General features: G+C 45.4%; 1 pseudogene; it reads right to left on the bottom strand.

The window, feature by feature from the left end:
- Positions 1–6,474: 6,474 nt before the first annotated feature.
- Positions 6,475–15,884, bottom strand: LOC112624217 (annotated as a pseudogene).
- Positions 15,885–16,866: the final 982 nt, after the last annotated feature.

The raw sequence follows: 16,866 nt of genomic DNA, 5'->3' as shown, positions 1-16,866 counted from the left end.
TAACAAGAGGATAAAAGGAGTCTTTTTTATTTTATTTATTTATTTATTTATTTATTTATTTATTTATTTATTTATTTTTTGAGATGGAGTCTTGCTCTGTCACCCAGGCCGGAGTGCAGTGGCACCATCTTGGCTCACTGCAACCACCGCCTCCTGGGTTCAAGCAATTTTCCTGCCTCAGCCTCCCAAACAGTTGGGATTACAGGTGGGTGCCACCACACCTCACTAATTTTTTGTATTTTTTTTTAGTAGAGACGAGGTTTCACCATGTTACCAGGATGGTCTCAATCTCCTAACCTTGTGATCCGCCCCCCGTCTCAGCCTCCCAAAGTGCTGGGATTACAGTTGTGAGCCATTGCACCCAGCCCAAAAGGAGTGTTAAATGATGGGTGGCTGTTCATATTGGACAATGTGGGTATAGCAAATACTGTCGGAGCCTCACCCACACCTCCTTAGCCATCCCAGATGTCACCTCCAGCTTTAATGGATAGTTCCTAAACATACCCACGGCTTCTTACCTTAAGCATTCCCTGGGCATATGAGTCTGCTCAGCCCATGCATAGGGTAGGCCAGAAATGCCAGGGAGTTAACACTCCCTGGAAGGATTATGATCCATAATATATCAATAAATCTTTTTTTTGTTTTTGAGACAGAGTCTTGCTCTGTCACCCAGGCTGGAATGCAGTGGCGTGATCTCCACTTCCTGCAAGCTCCGCCTCCTGGATTCTCGCCAGTCTCCTGCCTCAGCCTCCCGAGTAGCTGGGACTACAGGTGCCCGTCACCATGCCCAGCTAATTTTTTTGTATTTTTAGTAGAGACGGGGTTTCACCATGTTAGCCAGGGTGGTCTTGATCTCCTGACCTCGTGATTCACCCACCTCGGCCTCCCAAAGTGCTGGGATTACAGGCATGAGCCACTGCCCCTGGCAATATATCAAGAATTCTTAAAACCAGTAAGAAAAAGACAAACATCCCAATAGAAAAGTAAGCAAAAGACTTGAACAGATATTTTACAGAAGAGATGGTGATGGAAAAAACTTCTCTACAAACTTTCAAGTCTTCAAACTTGGCTACATAAAAATTAAGGAGTTTTATTCGATGAAGGACTTCATGGACAAAGTCAGTAGAAAGTTGAAAAAAACAGGAAACAAAGATCTTTTCGGCTGGGCTCAGGGGCTTACACCTGTAATCCCAGCACTTTGGGAGTCCGAGGTGGGAGGATCACTAGAGGCCAGGAGTTCCAGACCAGCCTGGGCAACATGCCGAAACCCCATCTCTACTGAGTAGTAGTCCCAGCTACTCAGGAAGCTGAGGTGAGAGGATGGTTTGAGCCCAGGGAGGCTGAGGTTGCAGTGAGCCATGACTGAGCCACCGCACTCTAACCTGGGTGACAGAGTTGAGACTCCGTCAAACAAAACAAAACAAAACAAAAAAACAAAAACTCTTTTCGATGGCTGAAATGATTGTGAATAATTAATATAGTGACTATGTAAGGGACGCATGACAAACCAACAAGAAAAAGACAAGGAACTCTATAGGGAGATGGGCAAAAGATATGGATGGGCAATTTACAGAAAGGGAAGTATTTGTACAACATTTTAAAGTATTCACAGAGATGAAATTAAGACAGTGAGATGTCACTTTACACTCATCAGAATGGCAAAAAAAAAAAAAAAAAGTTGGATAATGATAAGGGTTGGCAAAGATGAGGAGGGACTTGAGTCCTCCTGCACTGCTGCTGGGATTTTCAACTGGTACAACCTTCTGGAGAGCAACTCAGCAGGGCTCAGTAAAATTAGGTATGCGCTTACCTTGAGATTCAGTGATTCCAGCCTTAGGTCAACAGAGACACTCTTACCTGTATCCATAAGAAGATCGGAATGAAGATATATTTTGAAAAGTTTTATTTATTATTATTATTATTATTTTTTTTTTTTTGAGACAAAGTCTCACTTACTCTGTTGTCCAGGCTGGAGTGGTGTGGTGCAGTCTCAACTCACTGCAACCTCTGCCTCTCCGGCTCAGGCGATTCTCCTGCCTCAGCCTCCCAAGTAGCTGGGACTACAGGCACGTGCCACCATGCCCGGCTGATTTTTTGCATTTTTGGTAGAGACAGGGTTTTGCCATATTGGCCAAGCTGGTCTCAAACTCCTGACTTCAGGTGATCCACCCACCTCGGCCTCCCAAAGTGCTGGGATTAGAGGCGTGAGCCACCGCTATCAAAAGTTTTAAAGTTTTACTTTTCGCTTTTAAGTCTTTCATTCATCTGGAATTAATTTTTATTAATTCCGGTATAAGGCAGGGATCCAATTTAATTTTTTCCATATGGATATCCAATTATCTCAGCACTATTAATTGAATACTCCCTCCTTTCCCCAGAGATCTACAATGCCAGCTGTGTTAAGTTTCAAATTTCTATTTGAAATTCTATTTGAGTGAGAATGATTTTGGACTCTCCATTCTGTTCCACTGGTGAATTTGTTCATTCCTACATGTATACCATACCTATCTTTATTATTACAGTTTAACAATAAGTCTTGATTTCTGGAGATTTATCTCCCCGTTGGGCTTTTGCTCTTCTATATAAATTTTGGAATCGATTTTTCAATTTTCTTTGAAAACGATCTTATCTTGCCTCTGGAGGAGTTTGCTGGAATAGTTCATTCCTTGACATTTTGGTATGATCTTTCTGTAAAACCATCTGAGTATGGTGTTTTTGTTTAAGAAAAAAAAGCTAAACTATTGGCTGGGTGCAATGACTCACACCCGTAATCTCAGCTTTTTGGGAGGCTGAGGTGGGAGGTGGGAGGATCCCTTGAGGCCTTAGAACTTATTAACTATGCTCTTCAAAAAACGATTATCTCCCTTATTTCCATCTAACTGATCTATCAGTTTCTGGAAGAGGTTTGTTAAAATCTGCAACTACAACTGTTCATTTATATATATTTTCCATGTATTCCTATCAGTTGTTGCTTTATATCTTTTGAAGCTATATTGTTAGGTACATATATATATACACACACATATATATATGTATTTGTTAACATTATATCTTCTTGATTGTCTCTTTTATTTGTATATAATGTCCCTCTCTATTTCTCATGCTTTTTACTAAAATCTTATATCCTTTTCTTTCTGATGTTAATGTTAATAGTTTACGAATCCCTTTAAGAGTTCTTAACCTATATTTTACTATAGACTGTGTTGGCAACCTGGTGAGGCCTAAGAGTCCCCTTTTTTTTTTGTTTTGTTTTTGTTTTGTTTTTGAGACAGACTTTCGCTCTGTGGCTCAGGCTGGATGGAGTGCAGTGGCATGATCTTGGCTCACTGCAACCTCTGCCTCTCCGGTTCATGTGATTCTCCTGCCTCAGCCTTCTGAATAGCTGGGACTACAGGCGCGTGACACCATGCCTGGCCAATTTTTGTATTTTTAGTAGAGACTGGGATTTCACCACGTTGGCCAGGCTGCTCTCGACCTCCTGATCTTGTGATCTGCCCACCTTGGCCTCTCAAAGTGCTGGGATTACAGCACTTTGGGAGGAGTGAGCCACAGCACCTGGCCCTATGAGTCTCTTTTTAAAATAATGGTTTTAGGCCGGGCGCGGTGGCTCACGCTTGTAATCCCTGCACTTTGGGAGGCCGAGGCGGGCGGATCACGAGGTCAGGAGATCGAGACCATCCTGGCTAACACGGTGAAACCCCGTCTCTACTAAAACACAAAAAATTAGCCGGGCGAGGTGGCGGGCGCCTGTAGTCCCAGCTACTCGGGAGGCTGAGGCAGGAGAATGGCGCGAACCCGGGAGGCGGAGCTTGCAGTGAGCCGAGATGGCGCCACTGCACTCCAGCCTGGGCGACAGAGTGAAGACTCCGCCTCAAAAAAAAAATAAATTAAAAAAAAAAATAATAATAATGGTTTTATTTCATTTTATTTCACTTTTTTGAGATGGAGTCTCACTCTGTCACCCAGGCTGTAGTGCAGAGGCACGATCTCTGCTCACTGTAACCTTCGCCTCCCGGGTGCAAGCGCTTCTTCTGCCTCAGCCTACTGAGTAGCTGGAATTATAGGCACGCGCCACCACGCCCGGGTAATTTTTGCATTTTTAGTAGAGACAGGGTTTCACTATGTTGGCCAGGCTGGTCTCAAACTCCTGACCTCAGGTGATCCACCCGCCTTGGCCTCCCAAAGTGTTGGAATTACAGGTGTGAGCCATCACACCTAGCCAAAATAACAGTTTTTTTGTTTGTTTGTTTTTGTCTTTTATTTTATTTTTTTTAACATTCTTATTTATTTTATTTTTACTTCAAAGGCTACATACATGCAAAAGTTGAACATGTCATCACACATGCTTTAAATAAAGTTCAAAAAATAAAAATACTTCAAAATCCATTTATTTATGGAAATATATATGACAATTATAGTGAAGTCAATGATATCCTTTTTTCTAATCTATCAGAAAAATATTTATATTATAAAAAAGAGTTTTAATTCGTGTCCAGAATAATTTTTAAAAATTCTTGAGTCATAATTTTAAAACAAGTTGAATGTTAGCACAATGTTTGGAGAAACAAGTCCCAGGCTTTTGCTAATGGAATCTGATATTCTCATACTTCATTTTGAAATCACTAAGGAAACTCAAGTTTAGGGGGGAAAAAAAGCATTTAAAAAAACCTTGGCCGGGCGCAGTGGCTCAAGCCTGTAATCCCAGCACTTTGGGAGGCCGAAACGGGCGGATCACGAGGTCAGGAGATCGAGACCATCCTGGCTAACACAATGAAACCCCGTCTCTACTAAAAATACAAAAAAAATTAGCCGGGCGTGGTGGCGGCGCCTGTAGTCCCAGCTACTCGGGAGGCTGAGGCAGGAGAATGGCGGGAACCCGGGAGGCGGAGCTTGCAGTGAGCCGAGATCGGGCCACTGTACTCCAGCCTGGGCGACAGAGCGAGACTCCGCCTCAAAAAAAAAAAAAAAACAAAAAACACACAAAAAAACCTATGACGATAAGGATTCTGGCTGAGGTGGTTACTAACCAAGTGAAGGGCACGACGTCTATAAACAGATAATGTTCAAAGTCCTTTAAAATGTTTGAATGGAGATTTTTATCTACAAGCACATAGTGAAGGCTTAAAGTAGCCTTGAGTCTCTCTGCTGGTCAACACTGCAAGAGGAATTAAAAATCCCAGGTACAGTGAAGTTCTGAGTGCACCGCCCTTTTGAAAAATGTGTGAGCAGACACTAGCTCCCGTGACTCCAAAAACAAGCCAACTAGGGGAAGTGTCTCTGAATGGCCCTGCCCTTTATCAGGCAAAAGCAGCAAAAGGCTTGGCAAAGTCAGGAGAGGGAAATCGGCGTATTCTGAGCAAGTCTCCGTGGTCCAGAGGATGACCATTTCCTTCTAATAAAACCAATATTTCTTTGGTAGCATAATACAATGTATATCAACAATCCCAATAACTAATATGAGCAGAATGCACTCAAAGTTCAACTTTGTAAATGTTCACATGCATCCTGGAAATGAGATGTAACTTCCTGCACCTACATGAAAAAGGGTGGGGACAGCTGCCCAGGCTGGAGGACTGCTGATGATGAGAAATGACACACAATGTGAGCAGGGAAAGTGATCATTTAACAAAATGTGTTAGCGTTGACTGGGAAAGCCCTGAGTGGATAAACACACCTGAACTTTGCAAGGAGCTTAATCCAAACAATTAAAATATCACTTTCTCTTTAAATCAGAAACATCAGGTTTCCTATTGGGAGAAATCCCTTGCTACTACTCTAAGCCTTTGGTTGAAAAGGCCAAATTAAAATTCTGATTAGAAATGTTTTTACAAAGGGTCCAAAGACTTAGAGTTTGATTTATATCCTGATACTGAATTGTGATTATAGTTTTCATGTTAGGCAATCCAACTATTATTTTCCTTTTATCCAACTATTATTTTCCTTTTATCGCTAAAAAAAAGTTTTAAAAAGGAAAATTAAAGATTTGAGTGCAACCAGTGTAAAATCAGATTAAGTATGGTTTTTCTTTTTCCTGGGACAGAAAAAAACAATGCCCAGCTCACAGTATATAGGAATATGTCACAACAAATAATCAGAAGACAGGTTTCTCCAAGCTAGTATTCCTCCTTGTACAGTGTGGTATTCAAAAGCAGTATTGTCACGATTATGCATATTCTCATTAACTAGGTACAGCAGAACTACTTAAAGGGAAACCGATTTCTCATGCCTCAATGAAAGGGGAGTGTAGAAAACAATAATTAGGCTGAATAAGGAATTTTAAAGGGCACAAAAAAAAATTCAGAGTGAAAAGAACAGAGAATTTAGAAAGCCAAAAAAAAGGTTTTTATTTTATTTTTTTTGTTGTTTTTAAAAAAGCAAGTAATGTGACGGTAGAAACCCACACAATCTCCCTCAATCCCACCTGCCACTTTGAGTCCTAATTGCCCATCTGCAAGGACAGAAACCCACTCTAAATTGACCAGCATCGGCTTCGGCAAGTCTTCTCTTCACTCTCCCTCCTATTAAGACCGATTCCAAAACCAATCAGCAAAGGACAAAGAATTCTTTACAGAGTGCAATTAGTGTTTTCCACGTCCACCTTCAAAAGCATGATGCTCTTCATGGGGTTTATAAAATACTGCTTTAAAAGTTACGTGGGCCCAGCACTTTCGGAGGCCGAGACGGGCGGATCACGAGGTCAGGAGATCGAGACCATCCTGGCTAACACGGTGAAATCCTGTCTCTACTAAAAAATACAAAAAACTAGCCGGGCGAGGTGGCCGGAGCCTGTAGTCCCAGCTACTCGGGAGGCTGAGGCAGGAGAATGGCGTAAACCCGGGAGGCGGAGCTTGCACTGAGCTGAGATCTGGCCACTGCACTCCAGCCTGGGCGACAGAGCGAGACTCCGTCTCAAAAAAAAAAAAAAAAGAAAAAAAAAGTTATGTGGGGCAGAAGTTCATAGATGTTTTCTAAAACAGTCGCTTCACCCACTAAAGAGGCATTTACATTCCAGAGTTGGACAACTGTCTTCTCGGTCCCGAACACTGACACTAACTCCTATTACTTCGTCATCTGCTGCAGCACAGTCTGTGAACTGTTTCTCGATGGTTGCTAACGGCAACACTTTCCAAACTGTGGACGTGCTGTCCTTGGGGACTTTCATCGTCCATACGCCGCCCTTTGCATTACTCTCCTCTTCCCAAAGTGGTCGCCTCTCTCCTCTCATTAAATGATAACTGCATCTCAAAGGCAGGCTAGTCACAGGAGGGATATTATTGTATACACTCCAGAATATCTGTACTGTCTGTATTGTGTAGATTTTCTTCAGATTTCATGCGCACTCAGCTGCTGTGGCACCAGGGAGGGATCTGTCGAGCCAGAAGGTCCAGGGCGAGTGCAGCGGGACCACGCCCGGTTTGGGGTGCAGCGCCCACAGCTGCTGCAGGCCGAGAGGCAGCTCGGGGGTGGTGGCCACCTTTTTGCTTTGTTTTTTGTTCGTGTAAAACGGAATCTCACTCTGTTGCCCAGGCTGGAGTACAATGGTGTAATCTCGGCTCACTGCAACCTCTGCCTCCTGAGTTCAAGTGATTCTCCTGCCTCAGCCTCCCAAGTAGCTGAGATTACAGGCGCCTGACACCGTGCCCGGCTAATTTTTGTATTTTTAGTAGAGACAGTGTTTCACCATATTAGTCAAGCTGTTCTCGAACTCCTGACCTTGTGATCTGCCTGCCTCGCCTCCCAAAGTACTGGGATTACAGGCATGAGCCACCGCACCCTGCCAAAATAACAGTTTTAAATGCACATAATTATAAAGCAAAACAATTGTATTGAAATAGCTATCAGAATAGTTAAAATATTTGTGATATTATATTGCATGTACTTATTTTTTTTAATTTTTTTATTTTTTGAGACAATCTTGCTTTGTTGCCCAGACTGAAGTGCAGTGGTGTGATCTTGGCCCACTGCAACCTCTGCCTCACGCATTCAAGCGATTCTTGTGCCTCAGCCTCCTGAGTAGCTGGGATTACAGGGATTTGCCACCATGCCCGGGTAATTTTTGCATTTTTAGTAGAGATGAGGTTTTGCCATGTTGGCCAGGCTGGTCTTGAACTCCTGGCCTCAAGTGGTCCGCCCGCCTCGGCCACCGAAATTGCTGGGATTATAGGCGTGAGTCATCATGCCTGGCCTGTCATACGTATATTTATTGATGGTTATAATTATTCCCTTTCTTCCTCTACCATTTTGAATAACGTGATTTGTTGGTAGTAAAGTTTACAATTTAATGTATAGATTATAGGATATCAGGATGGGATTGTGACTAAACCAGAGAAGAAGTGAACATCACCCAAGTTCCCGGCAGTGGGAGATGGAAGCAGTAACTGCTGGGGCTTTGGATGTCCCTGTCTGAGCAAAGAATACGAGTGTTTCTTGTTTGATTGAAGTACGTTTACATTACTGTGGGTGGTAACATGTTGTGGTTGTTTCATGGAAGTTTAAGAAGGGAATGCAGGTTGGAAATGGAAGTTGAGTGACCAAGAGTGAGTGGACTGCGGCAAGGTCCGAAGACCGACCCCACTCAGCCCCTCTCCAAACCTCTTTCTTTCCATCATGACTTCTTGAACTTTAGAGCCGGGACGGTTAGAGAGGACATTTCCAGACTCTCATGCAGCTGGGATTTCCACAGGTCACCTGGCTTCTGCCAGGAAAATGCAAACAAACCAGAAAGGGAAGGCACTGGGAGGAAGTGGCCACACAGCTCTTCTGGCTGCATCGTGGTGGAAGCATTTCGGTTCTTCTGAGGCGGCTGCAGCAGAGGCCCTAGTTCCAGATCAACTCCTGGCTTCAGGGTGCTAAGCAGGTGTCAGCAGCTTTGTGACTTGGAGCCTCCTGTACCGCAACATGGGTAGCGAGGGTCTTGAGTCAGCAGCAGTGGTAGAAGCTCTCCAGCTAGGCTCATTTTACAGTGAGATTCAGGGGATATTCCTGGAAGTTCAGCCTAGAGTTGGCCTCTCAACCCTTCCAACGTGTCTGAAACCAACCAGATCACCCTCGTCAGCCCATTCTGGTTAGGCCTGCTGGGTGGACACTGTTGTCTGCAGTGGAACACTGACCAATCACTATATTTTATTTTTGTTTCTCCCTCATCCCCTCTTTTTCTGCCTTTTATTACATTGACACTTTTCCTTCTACTCATTTGAAAATTATTCCTTTTCTTTTTCTTTCTTTAATGGTTAGCCATAATTATTGTTTGTATTTATGTTAATTTCCCCTGTCAATTTCTGAAGTTTATCGACATACATAACTTCCTTTTCAACAAGACAGCACCTTAGCATATTCTCACTTCCTCTGGCCACTGCCACTCTACTACTAAATAGGTTTTCTGTGGTGCTCCCAGGGAAAGGGCTGAGGAGGAGGGGAGGGAGGGAGGCAGCAACCTTGCTGGTTGCGATATTGTCAAGAACTGGAAGTGTATCATTCCTAACTCATACTTTTACCTCTTTAAAAAAATTGTGCTGGTCAGGCATGGTGGCTCATGCCTATAATCCTAGCACTCTGGGAGGCCAAGGCAGGAGAATCACTTGAGTGCAAGAGTTCAAGACTGGCCTGGGCAACACAGGGAGATACTGTCTCTACAGGCAAACATTCCTGCCATCAAGCTTACCATCTTTTATTTTTTATTTTTTATTTTTGAGAAGGAGTCTCACTCTGTCACCCAGGCTGGAATGTAGTGGCGAGATCTTAGCTCACTGCGGCCTCCACCTCCTGGGTTCAAGCTATTCTCCTGCCTCAGCCTCCCAAGTAACTGGGATTACAGGCACATGCCACTACACCTGGCTAATTTTTGTATTTTTGTAGAGGTGGGGTTTCACCATGTTGGCCAGGCTGGTCTTGAACTCCTGACCTCAGGTGATCCACCTGCCTCGGCCTCCCAAAGTGCTGGGATTACAGGCTTGAGCTACCGCACCCAGCCAAGCTTACTTTCTAACGGGGGAGAAAAGTCATAAAATGAGCATAATAAATACGTACGTTATAGAGTGTGTAAGGAGGTGATAAGTTCCATGGAAAAAAGGGACAAGCAGGCAGGGTTGGGGGACAGGTAATGCTGGCGGAGAGGAGCAGATCATGGTATTCAGTCAAGTAGTCAGTGTGGGCCTCATTGAGAAGAAAACACTTGAAGCAGGTGAGGGGGTGAGCCGAGCAGATATCTAGGGAAAGGTGCTCCCAGCAGAGGGGACAGCCACAGCAAGGCTCCAAGTCTTACATCCTGGAGCAAGCCTGGTGCATTTTATCTTATTTTAAATATGCTATTGAGAAGCACTCTCTCTTTTTTTGTCTGGAATCCAGGACCTCAAATATCTGCTTCTGGCCGGGCGCAGTGACTCACGCCTATAATCCCAGCACTTTGGGAGGTCGAGGCAGGTAGATCATTTGAGGTGAGGAGGTCAAGACCAGCCTGGCCAACATGGTGAAACTCCGTCTCTACTAAAAATACAAAAATTAGCTGGGTGTGGTAGTGTGCGCCTGTAATCCCAGCTACTCAGGAGGCTGAGACAGGAGAATTGCTTGAACCTGAGAGGCAGAGGTTGCAGTAAGCCAAAATTGCACCACTGCATTCCAGCCTGGGTGACAGAGCAAGCTTCCGTCTAAAAAAAAAAAAAAAATCTGTTTTTCAAAACTATACAAGCAAGTATATATTACATATTATACACTGGTTACTAGGCTTAATTAAACACCAAGCAAGTGTTGGCCATTACATTTTAAAGTATGTTTCTAGCACTAATGGGCTAGATACTGTCCATTGGCACCTGACCTTCATTCTGACCCCTCCTATGGTCTGACCTCTATTGCAGAGGCTAAATGACTAAAAACTGCCTTTTCTGGACTCCCTTGCTGCTAGGGTCTGGAAGAGATGTAGTTCTTGCCAATGAGACTCACTCATATGATATATGGAAGCTTCACATGAGACTGAGGCTATCTCCTTTGATAATGATAGCTGGTAAGCTGCTGCTTCTTCTTTTCCTTTCCTTTTTTTTTTTTTTTTTTTTTTTTTTTAAGAGATGGGGTCTTGCTCTGTCATCCAGGCTGGAGTGCAGTGGTGCAATCACCGGGCTCACTGCAGCCTCGAACGCCTGGGCTTGAGTTATCCTTCCACCTCAGCCTCCAGAGTAGCTGGGATTACAGCATGTGCCACTACGCTTGGTTTTTTTTTTCTCTTTTTCTTTTTTTAATAGGCTGCATCTATGTTACCTAAGCTGGTCTCGAACTCCTGGCTTCAAGACATCCTTTGGCTTCTGCCTCCCGAAGTGCTAGGACTACAGGTGTGAGCCACCATGCCCAGCCTCTTTTCTTTATAAATTATCCAGTCTGTGATATTTTGTTGTAGCAATACAAAACAGACTTAGATAACTTCTTTTAAATTTCTGAATCAGAAAAAATAGAGAATATCCTTAAAAAGCAAGCAAACTGTTCACAAATAATAGCTTTAGTAGATGCTTTTCTATGAGAATGAGGATTTCCTTGATACCAGCCATTTATACAAAACACAGGCATCAAATGGATGCTTGAAGTGGCAATAACATTGAAGTAGCCTCTATGACCTCCAAATAAAAAAAAAAAAAAGCACTCAGCCTCATTATTCTCAATGACTGACTTTAGAATAAATAAGTTTATAAAATTTAACCAAAAAGACATGTGCATTAATAACATATTGCTCTTTTCTGTTTTATATATTGGGATTACCCATAATTTTAATTTTATTTGAAAAAAGTGTTCTTTTTTTTTTCTTTTTTTTTCGGGGGGGATGGACTTTCAAGCCCAGGCTAGAGTGCAGTGGCATGATCTCAACTCACCGCAACCTCCGCCACCTAGGCTCAAGTGATTCTCCTGCCTCAGCCTCCCGAGTAGCTGGGATTACAGGCATGCGCCACCAGGCCCAAATAATTTTTTATTTTTAGTAGAGACAGAGTTTCTCTATGTTGGTCAGGCTGGTCTCAAACTCCTGACCTCAGGTGATCTGCCCGCCTCAGCCTCCCAAAGTGTTGGGATTACAGGTGTGAGCCACCGCGTCCAGCCAAGAGATACTTCTTGAATAGTTTTATTCTATATCTACTTGGAATGTAAGTGAACTTTTTATTTCTTTGGAATGTTTTTCTTGGGAATATTTTTTCATCTTTGGCTTTTAGCTTAGAAGTTATGACTGCACATTACAAAGGAGAGTGTTCAAACCTTTATCAATAAGTCAAACATCTTTTGAGTTATTGTTCCTGTAATGTTTTGCGTTATTTACAAGAGTAAAACTCAATGTAACATCACAAGTTTCTTTTCCCATACAATTATTTACATTTCTTTATTATCCCTTCACGTTCATCTTTATATGTTCAAGTATTCTAAGTTTTTAAAAAAGGCTGGGAGCCACAGTCCTAATTTTTTTTTTGTGATGGAGTCTCACTCTGTCACCCAGGCTGGATTGCAGTGTTGCTGTCTCGGCTCATTGCAGCCTCCACCTTCCGGGTTCAAGCAATTCCCTTGCCTCAGCCTCCTGAGTATCTGGGATTATAGGCACCCAGCATCACCGCTGGTTAATTTTTGTATTTTTAGTAGAGGCAGGGTTTCGCCATATTGGCCTGGCTGGTCTTGAACTCCTGATCTTGGCCTTCCAAAGTACTGGGATTACAGGCATGAGCCACCACCCCCGGTCATGAAAAAAGTGTTCATTGTTAAAGCATATGGGGCCGGGCACAGTGGCTCACACCTATAATCCCAGCATTTTGGGAGGCCAAGGTGGATGGATCACCTGAGGTCAGGAGTTCAAGACCAGCTGGACCAACATGGTGAAAACCCGTCTCTACTAAGTACAAAAAATTAGCTGGGCATGGTGGCGTATGCTTGTAATCCCAGCTACTTGGGAGGCTGAGGCAAGAGAATTGCTTGAAAACGGGAGGCGGAGGTTACAGTGAGCCGAGATTGTTTCATTGCACTCCAGCCTGGGGAACAAAAGTGAAACTCTGTCTCATAAAAAAGCACATGGGGACCAGTGGACTGGCTGCACGACTGCATGGTCTTGGACATTACCTACCTTCCCTCTGAGCCTCATTTTTCTCATCTGCAAAGTGGGGGTGACCTCACAGCACCTCTTTTGCAAGGTTGTTGTGAAGGTTATAGGAGATCAAGCATGTGGGGTGCTTAGCATAAGGGTTAGCTACTATTATTGTTGTTGGTGGTGATGATGATATTATGATAATTATGAACCTTGGGATTTTGGGTACCTGCTTGGCTGGGCCATGTCTTCCTGTCCCATCCACTTCTTCCTAGCCCCAGGGCCCAGCCCCCCTGCTTCAAACATCCCCCAGACTCAAAGCTTCTAAGTTAGTCCCTCCCCTTCTCAGGCACAGAGGAGTAGGGCAGAGCTGGTAATGGAGGGAGAATGGGGGTTGGGGGGGTCACTGACAATTTCTTCTGGAACTCTCTGCAGTGTGACCTGCCCTGGGCATCATCAAGCACTTGCAGATTTATTGTTAAAATGGCTCATGGAGTCTAAAGGTATGAACTCCAGCCTTGAGAGTCTGGGAATGGGATCCTATTCCCTCCCAGGGGTCCCTGGAGGGAGTAAAGTCCGGCCTCTGGAGGAGGCCACAGGGAAGCAGAAGACAAAGGTGCACCCCCTGTGGTTACCCTCTGTGCACTTCAGACCAACTTGAGCCAGGAGTTGTCTCTTCAGTGCCCCTCCCCTCATAGGCCATGGCTACAAGGAGGAGACAGGAGAGAAGGAGGAGGAGGATTCTGTCTGCCTGGGGAGGGGGCAGCAGGAAAAGCCCCAGAGAGGAGGTGCAATTGCAGCTGGATCCTGAAGGATGACTAGTTCCCCAGGAGTTCAGTAGGGAAGGGCATGGTAAGAAGAGGAAACAGCTTGAACAATGGCTCAAGGCACTGCCCACCCTATTTCCCCACAGATATTAATGATGGAATCTTTAAAATGTCAAAAGTATGTTGTCTTGTTCTGGAACCTGCAGAGGAGGATGCTGGGGAGAGTCCCAGGCTATGACAAGTCCCAGGGAAAAGACATCCCAAGTGATTGCCTGAATTGGGAAGCTATGAGAGGGGGAACAACAGAGTTTCATACAGGTGCCCACCATGTGCCCATGAGCTGGGCACTGTGACACATCTGCCACCTTGCAGCCACCTTGCAAGGTAGGTGTGCTGCTCATCGCATAGATGAAGAAACCAAGGTTCTGAGAGGTGAAATCTCTTGCACATGTTCCCTCAGAAAGCAAGAGAGTGGCAAGATTTGACTCTAGAGTCTGTGACCCTAACTACCAATAAGGGAGAGCACAGAAGGTTCAACAGTGTATTAGTCCATTTGCACGCTGCTGATAAAGACATACCCAAGACTGGGTAATTTATAAAGAAAAAGAGGTTTAATGAACTCACAGTTCCACGTGGCTGGGGAGACTTCACAATCATGGCAGAAGGTGAAAGGCATGTTTTACATGGCAACAGGCAAGAGAGAGAATAAGAACCAAGTGAAAGGGGTTTCCCCTTATAAAACCATCAGCTCTCAGGAGACGTATTCACTACCACGAGAACAGTATGGGGAGAACCACCTCCATGATTCAATAATCTCCAACCGGGTCCCTCCTACAACACGTGGGAATTATGGGAGCTACAATTCAAGATAAGATTTGGGTGGGGACACAGCCAAACCATATCAAGCAGAAAATATATCTTTATTTGGGGTCTCCTTTAGGGACCCCAAAACATAAGACAAAAATAGGCAGCTGCACTTTCCTCCTAAGCATGAGCAACTCAGTAGAAACTGGGCCACTCCTGGGTGCCTGTAGTCCCAGCTACTCGGGAGGCTGAGGCAGGAGAATGGCGAACCTGGGAGGCGGAGCTTGCAGTGAGCCGACATGGCGCCACTGCACTCCAGCCTGGGCGACAGAGCGAGACTCCGTCTCAGAAAAAAAAAGAAAGAAAGAAAGAAACTGGGCCACTCCTGGAGCAAGCCCTTATCCTTTATTATTATCATTATTATTTTTTGAGACAGAGTCTCACTCCGTCCCCCAACCCGGAGTGCAGTGGCACAATCTTGTCTCACTACAACCTCTGCCTCCTGGGTTCAAGCAGTTCTCCTGCCTCAGCCTCCCAAGTAGCTGGGATTACAGTCGTGCACTACCACACCCGACTAATTTTTGTATTTTTAACAGAGACGGGGTTTCACCGTGTTGGCCAGGCTGGTCTCGAACTCCTGACCTCAGGTGATTCCCCCACCTCGGCCTCCCAAAGTGCTGGGATTACAGGCATGAGCCACCGTGCCAGGCCAAGCCCTTGTCCTTTAAAGACAGGGGCTTCCTACTCCGTGTGGGGTGAGGTTGTGGGGCATGGGTTGGGGATGTGTGCAGAGAGTCCCTTTGCCACACCAGCTGTGGGGACAGGCAGGCAGGCCACGCCCTTGTAGGGCCCAGGACATGACATGCCCTCCTTTCCCAGCCTCCATGCTCAGGGACTTGCCGGGGGGAGAACAGTGAATGGGAGAGACGAACTTTAAGAGGACCCCTGGGTAGGGGCTCATCCCAGGGTGAGGAACAGCGATCTGTTAGGGGCCCCTCCTGCCAGCAAGGATTCAAAAATGGGTGCCTACACGGACCAGGTTCTGCCCGCAATGAAGCCCATCCATGGATGAGAATCTCCCCTGGAATGGAGAATGAGGAGATTGAAAAGTGTCCAGAGGGTGCCAATGAATAGGACCAAGACCCATACACAGCAGGCCTGCTCTGCCCTCGCCTCCCTGAGAGAAAGGCCTGGTCCCTCTTCTCTTCTTCTACCCACTCCCGCCCAGCTGAGCGGTCCCCGGTCACTTCCTCCCCATTGGTCTTTGTAAACCACATTCACCCAGATAGGGTGAGTGCGCCCCCTACTGGACCCCGGGGCCGCTCAGGGATGGAGGGTGTGAGCTGCGGAAAGGAGCTAGGCTTTCTGCCGGGTGTTGGCTTTGAGACCGTGCAGACTGCGGGGACAGGGCTCTCTCATCCGGACCCCTGTTCCCTCCCCCAGTCTTCTTCCCTCGACGTTCCACACCCCATTTCTTTCAAATGTCCCTGCACAAGCTGTGGCTCCCAAACCATCACTATCCAGATCACTTCTCCAGATCCGCTGAAAGCCTTGCTGCCTCAGGCCCTTGTGCTTGCTGTTCCTGGAGCCAGGGAGGCTCTTCCCTGAAACACTTTCCTTCAGGGCTCACGTCAAATGTCAGCTCCTCAGGAGGCCTTCTCTGACCACCCAGGCTGGGTCAGGGCCCCCATAGGTTGTTCTTTGGACACTCGGGTTTTTTCCTTTAAGGCCAAGTCATGACTTCAATTACAAATGAAGGAGGTAACAAGTAATTCAGAGTCAGTCTCCCCAGAGAGGCCTCTCCAACTTCATAAACGTAAACTGGATCTTGAAGGATGAGTCGTTTGGCAGGAGTTGAGCAGAGAAGAGCATGCCAAGAAGAGGGAGCAGCTTGAACGATGGCTCAGAGGTTCTGTCAACTCTCTTTCCCTGTAACTATGAATGAGAAAATACCCTATAGATAAGATGGTCGAAGGTATGTGGTCTTGTTCCAGGACTCATGAAGGAGGATGCTGGGAAGAGCATCTTAGGGATTACAGGGACTAGCACAGGGGTTCCACTTTAGGTAGGAAGAATGAAGAAAGCCTTTCGGCCTGAGGAGGTGACAGTCGCGTGCTCCACTGTGCCTGCAGCTTCTCCCATGGTGCCTGCCTTTTCTAGTGTTTAATAGACCATGTGCTGGAACAGGGACGAGAGACCGACTAAAGATGGTTCCCTTGACCTCAATCTCCCTCCAGCCTCCACCTCTTTTAGCTGCTC

This window comes from Theropithecus gelada, chromosome 1, assembly GCF_003255815.1.
Source record: "Theropithecus gelada isolate Dixy chromosome 1, Tgel_1.0, whole genome shotgun sequence".
NCBI classification, from domain to species: domain Eukaryota; kingdom Metazoa; phylum Chordata; class Mammalia; order Primates; family Cercopithecidae; genus Theropithecus; species Theropithecus gelada.
The sequence above is the reverse complement of the archived record's forward strand: the minus strand, read 5'-3'. Positions and strand labels throughout refer to the sequence as shown.